Source organism: Zalophus californianus, chromosome X (genome assembly GCF_009762305.2).
Source record: "Zalophus californianus isolate mZalCal1 chromosome X, mZalCal1.pri.v2, whole genome shotgun sequence".
Classification (NCBI taxonomy): domain Eukaryota; kingdom Metazoa; phylum Chordata; class Mammalia; order Carnivora; family Otariidae; genus Zalophus; species Zalophus californianus.
In genome coordinates this window covers 98,500,466-98,508,609 of record NC_045612.1, presented here as the reverse complement: position 1 = coordinate 98,508,609, position 8,144 = coordinate 98,500,466, and the positions used below count along the sequence as shown (strand labels likewise).

At 37.1% G+C, this 8,144-nt stretch overlaps 1 non-coding gene across 1 annotated transcript; it reads right to left on the bottom strand.

Annotated features, from left to right (window-relative positions):
- Window positions 1-6,103: 6,103 nt before the first annotated feature.
- LOC113931649 lies at window positions 6,104-6,207 on the bottom strand. The gene has a single exon (XR_003522810.1). It is a non-coding gene; the product is annotated as a U6 spliceosomal RNA (small nuclear RNA).
- Window positions 6,208-8,144: the final 1,937 nt, after the last annotated feature.

Genomic DNA, 8,144 nt, shown 5'->3' with positions numbered 1-8,144 from the left:
GAAGGGTACTTACAGTATATTGCACATGTGCAAAGAAGAGGCTTAAATGTCATCATGTAGCATCTCACATCACAAGTGCAATAAAGACAGTTATGGTAGAGCAGGAAAATAAGATAGAAAGTGGAATTAACGTGTCACCCAGTCATCTCTACTTAACGTTTTCATAGGATAGAACCTTTAAATCTTAATGAGGAAGACAAATTCCACATGTTAAAAAATAAAGTGTATTGGGATGCCCACTGAAAAACAATAGAAACATTTTCCTAAACAATACTGAGTTCTTTCCATTTGTGTCCAACTTCCTTTGGTCTTCACTTTGCAGGCACTGTATTTTAATGAATATTAAATGCATAACGTTTGAGCATAACACCAGTGCTGCTCAGGCTTAAGGAGCAAATGAGGACCTAATAGGATTTTCCATCTTAAATTTCATGTCACAGTTGAGCGTAAATTGCATTAGCAAAACTGAGCCGCATACTTTTGCTTGATATATTACCTTCTCTGACGTGTCAGCCTAAAGCCAAGTAATAGATGACTTAAAGAAACTGGGCCTCTTTCAATGTCAGTAACGCCTTCCACTTGAACCTCAGTAATGGCCAGCATTATGGGAAACCTCCAGATTCTATCAGGCACTCTATCATTAGTGTGACTTGAGACACTGAATAAAATAAGAGATGTTTAAAAATGCTCATTAGGAAAACAAAGAGAACTATAGCATGCTGAAACAATATCCGAAGTGAAAGTGAAAGCCTTAATGTTTTGGCAAAGTCATTGTGTGTTTTCTTTAAAAAATGCAGGTGGTTATAGGGGCACCTAGGTTGATCAGTTGGTTGGGTGGCTGACTGTTGGTTTTGGCCCAGGTCAAGATCTCAGTGTCCTGGAATTGCGCTTAGGGGAAGTCCACTGGAGGATTTCTCTCCCTTTCTCTCTGCCCTTCCCCCACTTTCTGCAGGTGCACGGGCTTTCTCCCTCTCTCAAATAAATCAATAAATCTTTTTAAAAAATTAAAAATGAAGGTGGTTATAAATTCGATTACAGAAATACATTTTATTTCATTGGGTTTTTTTTTAAGATTTTATTTATTTGACAGAGAGAGACATAGTGAGAGAGGGAACACAAGCAGGGGGAGTGGGAGAGGGAGAAGCAGGCTTCCTGTCGAGCAGGATGCCCGATGTGGGGCTCGATTCCAGGACCCTGGGATCATGACCCGAGCCGAAGGAAGACGCTTAACGACTGAGCCACCCAGGCGCCCCTTTATTTCATTGTTTTAAGATTGTATTTATTTGAGAGAGAGGGAGAGCATGAGCAGGGGGGAGAGGGAGAAGCAGGCTCCTTGCCGAGCAGGGAGCTAGAGGCAGGGCTTGATCCCCGGATCCTGGAATCATGTCCCAAGCCGAAGGCAGATACTTAACCAACTGAACCACCCAGGTGCCCCTACAGAAATACATTTGATACTAAAGTTTACATTTTCCTTTTGGGGTAATCATTTTGGGGGCATCTTATCTGGTCTCCACTTGTTTACTAAGAAATGGTAGCTTATATCTAATGAACCCTGCAAATTTAACCAGCAGAGAATATTTTATAAAGAAAATAAAAGATTTGGAAGATAAACCCAAGAATTCGGATAACAGGCATGATGCATGAGGGAGTTTTGTTCAAAATGACTGATTGTGAAATAGTCATTTAGCTTTCATTTCTTCACATAGAAAATGCATGTTTTCTGTGAAAATACTTGCAAAAGCCTCATGACATTGCCTGAGAAAGAATTCCAATTTTTAAATTGTATTACTAGTGTCCACAGACATATTACTGCATGACACCCCATTATTACCGCTTCAGTATGTGACGGGTGCGGAGTATAGCCCATAGTACAATGGGCAAACCATTTTTGATGTCAAATGGTAAATGTGGTGGTTACGGAAAAGGGAGAAGAATATGCTTTACAGATACCAGCTATAGAACTGATGGCTTTCTGCAACATCTTTTCGGAGAAAACATTCTTTCACTAAGTTCATATTCCTTTATGGTCTTTCACACACATACTACTGAGACACAGATCCCAAAATGGACAGTAATCTGTGATGCCAGAGCCTATGGGCATGATCAGAAGCTAAAAATTTGGGCTCCAATGCAAACACTAGGAACAGTCCCTGCTGATCTGCTATGGAAATTTACACCCAAAAGTACTCTCACCAGATTGGGTTTTGTTTGAAAGTAAGTGCTTCATGGGGTGCCTGGCTGGCTCAGTTGTTAGAACATGCAACTCTTGATCTCAGGGTTGTGAGTTCAAGCCTGACATTGGGGGTAGAGACGGCTTAAAACTAAAATCTTTCAAAAGGAAAAAAAAAAGTGGTTAAAGTACTACTGGCTCAGCCTCACCAGGGATTTAAGGTTTACCAACATCTCTGATCACATCTTTTAAGCCACATTTAAAGGGGACTCCCCTTTACAATGACAATTTGTGATCACTTTAGTTTCTCTGAGTCTTCTGTGAGTAAACTGCTAGTGATACTAAGGGTGGAACTAGAATTTGAGATTAGACAGATAAGGATTATATAGTTTTGTGATGTACTGTCCGCGCCCTTGGACAAGTTTCATAATTTTGTAAAGTCTCAGTTTACTTATGTTTGTATCACAGATTTACGAGATTAAGTAACATGTAACACAATGTTTGGCACATCATGAATTTTCTAGATATGTTAGCTTTCTTCCCTTTCTTATATCTGTCCTAGTGCCATAAAACAAAATAAGTCAAACTAAGTAAATGTGAAACCTAACTTCTGAAATATGTAAATAAGTGCCATCTGTATATCAGTGAATCAAATTATGGGTCTGACCTCAGTCCCATGTCACTGACATCCCTGTTATGATCAGGATGGTTTTGGCAAGTCAAGGACTTCTTGAGCAATATTTTACTCTTTTAAAAAATGAGGTGGAGTTTTTTTTGTTTTGTTTTTTTAATGAGGTAGATTTTACATCCACTGAAATAAGTTTCTTCATAACCCCTTCCCAGTCAATGGCAGCCTCTATATCTCTTTCCATTACTATGGGTTAGCATTGCCTGTTCTACCAGTTTACATAAATGGAATCATACAATATGTATTCTTCTGTGTCTGTTTTTCTCACACAACAGGAAATGTTTGAGATTCATTCATGTTGATCCACATATCACTAGGTTGTTGCTTTGAATTGGAGAGTGGTGCTCATTTGTATAAATATATCCAAGTTTGTTTATTCCTCTCCCTTTTTGCATTTTTCTGTTAGTGTTTCAGTTTGGAATGTACTAGTGTTCATGTTGAGCAGATAAAAAGCTAAAGGGATCATTAAGATAATTAGTATTTGAGAATATACTCCAGGATACATGATATGTATGGGTCAATTCCAGGCCACCACCTGTTTTTGTAAATAAAGTTTTATTGGAAGACGGTAAGCCCATTCACTTTTAAATTGTTTATACCTGCTTTCATGCTACCATAGCAGAGTTGAGTAGTTGTGACAAAGAACGTGTGACCCATGAAGTCTAAAATATTTCAATGCAACTCTTTGTAGAAAAAGTTTGCTAATTCCTATTCTAAAATGATTATTAGAGGGGTGCCTGGGTGGCTCAGTCCGTTGGGCATCTGCCTTCAGCTCTGGTGGTGATCCCAGGCCCCTGGGATCGAGCCCTGCATTGGGCTCCTTGCTCAGTGGGGAACCTGCATCTCCTTCTGCCTGCAGCTGTCGCTGCTTGTGCTCTCACTCTCTCTCTCAAATATATAAGTAAAATCTTAAAAAAATAAAATAAAATGATTATCAGACTGATTAATGCTATATGAATTCTGCACCCAGTCAAAATGCCTTCACTGAGTTAAGTTGTAATATTAGGACTTTGATTTTTATTTAAATAAATATAAAATGGCCAAAGGCCATGGAAATAATATTTCTCCATCTTTTTTTAAAAAGCCATAATTTTAGGTCATTGACCATTACTATGTAGTACAATGGACCTCTAAATATTAAAATTGAAAAATTACCTAGAATTTCTCAAAAGGGTATGGTGTTATGAAGCAATGTGCATTTTCCTTTACCAAACTATGAAAATATGTGATGCATAGTATTTCCCTTTCTGCCTCTTCCTGCCATCCAGGAAGAGTTGAATTTAATATTCTGTGCTAAAGTTTTGTTGTAATTGTTCTTATTTTTTCATAATTTTGAACAATTGCCTTTACATTTACTGGTGTTATTTATAAGTGTCTCTTCCAGTGAAGCGAATCAAATACATTTTGAACAAGGAATGACAGAAGACAATTAATATGTACATATATGCATAAAACAGAATTGTTAAAATACTTCAAACCATCACACAACATTCATAGAAATTTATGATTCTCATGCACACAAACTGTGCTAAATTGGTTTTCAACTACTTAGCAAAAAGCTCTAAATCCACAAAAATTTGAGTATAAATGTGGGCACTGGCACTGCCCATATTTAAGAATATTATCTCCTCCCCTTCTAGTTGTTCCCGATATTTTTCATTATCATTAAGTTGACACAATAAGAAGCCAAATGTGAATGGATACTAAAACTTAAAACCAGAAACGTGTGATGATCAAAGAAAAGATAAAATGGGGTGTTGATGTTTATAACTTACGTTTTTCTTGAAGCTGCATTTTATTACTGCTTCCTAAATATTATTCTGGTATCATTTATTAATTAGGCATCAATATCCAAGGCCATTTTAAAGACAGTCATGACCATGTTAGTAGATACATTATAGTAATAGTCAAAATACAGTCATAATTGAAAAACACAATTGATAATTTTGATTATTTGACAGGAAAGGAAAATTCTTGGCCACCAATACTGTCATTGCTTGAGAAAGATTAGAATACAATTGCACAGGTGAGAATGCGTTCCCCTCTAAAGAGCAGGCAGCCAGGAGGGGTCACATATCCCTGGGCCTGGGGGACAAAGCTTCCAGAAATGCTTCTACAATTGGAGGAAGGGGGTTCTGGGAAGAAAGGAGATGTATACATTAATGTTAATTTTGTACTAAAAAAGAAGTTTGCATGCTTCCCTGGATCTTTTCATGAGACCTAAGGTGATAGAGTAGCTTAGCAATGGAGGGTGGATTGCCACATCCCGTGGCACTCCGTAGGAAAGGCAAAGGCAAACACGTAAGTATCCTCCTTAACAAGCAGTTGCATAGTCATATTGTCTGTGGTGATTAAATGTTCACGGTGTATCGGTGGCCACATTAAATTAGCATTGTTAATTTAAACATTTCAGTTTGATTGTCCTGTTATTTTGTAATTTATACACTGATGACTTCATTTTTATAGCTGCATTGAAGATGTGTAAGCTACAGGTATGCTTTTTTATACATTTGTTTGAACCTACTGAAGTAATTGTCTAGTAAAAATCATCGAAGCCTACAGAGGGAGACCAAAATAACTTTGGTCCTTTCCTTAAATTGTCTGAACAATGACCAAGTTTGAAAAGCATGGCTTTAAAGAAGTAACAAATGCTGTTAAGGTGATCCCCTTGACAACAGAATAAGTAAAAATTGTCCTGTCAAAATAAGCTTGAATATACAAAGCAAATCAACACAGAGACATTTTTTCCCTCACCTATCAGTCTGGCAAAAAAAATCAGTGTTTGACCATTCAACTTTCCGTGACACTATGAAGCACCAGGCAATGTCCTCCACCCCTTTGATCCAGCAATCCTCCTTCTAAAAAATCTACCAAATACACCTGCATATGCACAAATTGACAAGCTTTTACCTAGATCAGTGATTCTCAAAGAGTGAGAAGGAATGATTTTGCCTTCTTCCCTTAGGGGATATTTGGCAAAGAAGGGAGACATTTGGGGTTGTCACAACTCAGGGAGGATGTGTGGCACTGTTATCTAGTGGTTAGAGGCCAAGGATGCTGCTAAGCATCCCACAATGCACAAGATTGTCAACAAAAAATGAGTCGTTCCAAATATTGCAGAAGTTGAGAAACTCTGATATAGATCAATTGTTTTATTTATGTGATAAACTATGCTACTTTCCTTAGTTCCTGCCTTCTGTTTTGCTTTCAGATTTTAGGAATATCTTTTTGTGATTCTGGTCAGCATTTATGGTTTAGGTCTGTTTTACTTTTTGTGTCATCCTTGCTCAGGGGCTATGTAATCTCTGTATCGTCCCAATTTTATTAAATGTGCTGCCGAATCTAGGGCAGGTCTGTTTTGCTTTGATTCCTATGTGATAGATGAACTTAGAAATATCTATTAAGTTAAAAATACCTTAATAATTAGAGAACCTTAAGGAAAAAAAGTTTAAGTGCTTGAACAAAAGCAATTGTAAGCATTTATTTGCTGTCCCTTACTTAGATTTTGTGCATCCCTGCACTGAAAATCTAACTTAGAGCTTTGAAACCAGCAAAATACAATTAGATTTTCACCAGATACACCAAACTCCACAGGGTACATCGTTTTATTGTTTCCTTTTGCGAATATTCTGTGTTTCTAGAGCGTTCTTTGACACAAATGCTGCCTAAACAAAGTGACAACTGCTGAAGGCAAAGAGGTTGTGCAAGTTTATTGCTATTTGTGAGCTGTATGACTCACACATTTTTGATCACTGCACATGGAGCCCCAAAACTTTTCAAATGTTTATTAAAAAGAGCTAACACATAAATCAGAAAAGTAGAGCTGCCTTATGAGAAGTACTGTACTGTGATAACACAAAGTTTACATCTACTTAGCAAAGGTGTATACATTTTGTACTTGAAAAATCTTTAAGATCTTTTATCTTCCTGATTCTCCAAAACTTGATTGTATAAAAGCCTATTTTTAGGAGCTAACTTTCCTTCTCCCTCTCCATATAAAAATATTTTGAAATTGAGGAAAACCTCCACCAAAAAAAAAAAAAAAATCAACCATTCCCTCATGTTCTTCCTCCCTCTCACTTTCATTGTATATACTAATCTACCTCCAGAGATGCCAATACTGTATATAGTTGATATCCACAAGTATTTCCATTTAAATTGAAGCCTTTATATGGGAATGGCAGTGTCAAAATGAAACTAAGAAATGAGAAACAAATTTTAACTTCCGAAGCATTGAAACTCCTATGCGGATCTGTCTCTATAGTTGTAATAATTCTAAGAATCTCCATCAGTAAAAATAGAGATGTAATTATCATCTGGGGACAGATGGTGAGGCAAGTAATAATGATGTGAGCAAACGTCCATGCTACATATATCCCCCTTGTCTAGAACTCAAATACATTGGATATAAGCCCCTAAGGGAGAGGGGTAGAATCACCATTGACAGAAATCATGATTATGTTTTAAAGCTGATCTGTTAGAGTCTCAGTATTTTATTAGAAAAATCATATTCTCAATTAAGAAATAAGCCTTTTGCCATGTTCCCAATTTGGACAGAGTCTGTAGTCATTCTGTGTGGATTGAGTTGTTGACAGCTAAGTCAGTGTATTATCTGGTTGTTGGATAAAATCAGGTTCATGATAAATATAGGTGGCAACTTTAAAAGAATAAATGCAGGCTTCTAAAATAAGTATTTTATAAAAATTCAAAGCTGCAAGTCAACAGTCCTTAGTCCTACTGTAATAATCCTTTTAATATTGGAGAAATTTTCTACACCTTTTAAAATGTTAGACACTTCATGAAATCAGTATTCATAATAAGTGTCTATTTAACTTCAATTATGTTTGAATAGGTATGTAACTACTCACTTCTGTTGTTTTTTCTATCTTACAATATATAATGGTTAGCACAGGCTTGTCTTCTTAGAAAACCTCCCATTGTCAATTGTCCCCCATACTGAGAAAATATTCATGAACCACTAAGACCTATAGATTCCAAGTCACTTAAACTTTCGAGCTGTGGCTACATTCATGGATATGGGGGAAATAATACTGCCTCCAAGGCCAATATCTAAACATACTTTAAAAAGAACATTTTTTGGGTGTCTGGGCGGTGCAGTCGGTTAAACATCGGGCTCTTGGTTTCGGCTCAGGTTGTGGTCTCATGGTCGTGGGATCAAGCCCCGAGTCCGGCTCATGCACAGTGCTGAGTCTGCTTGAGATTCTCAATCTCTTCCCTCTTCCCCTATGCCACGTGTGCATGTGCTCTCTCTAAAATAAATAAATG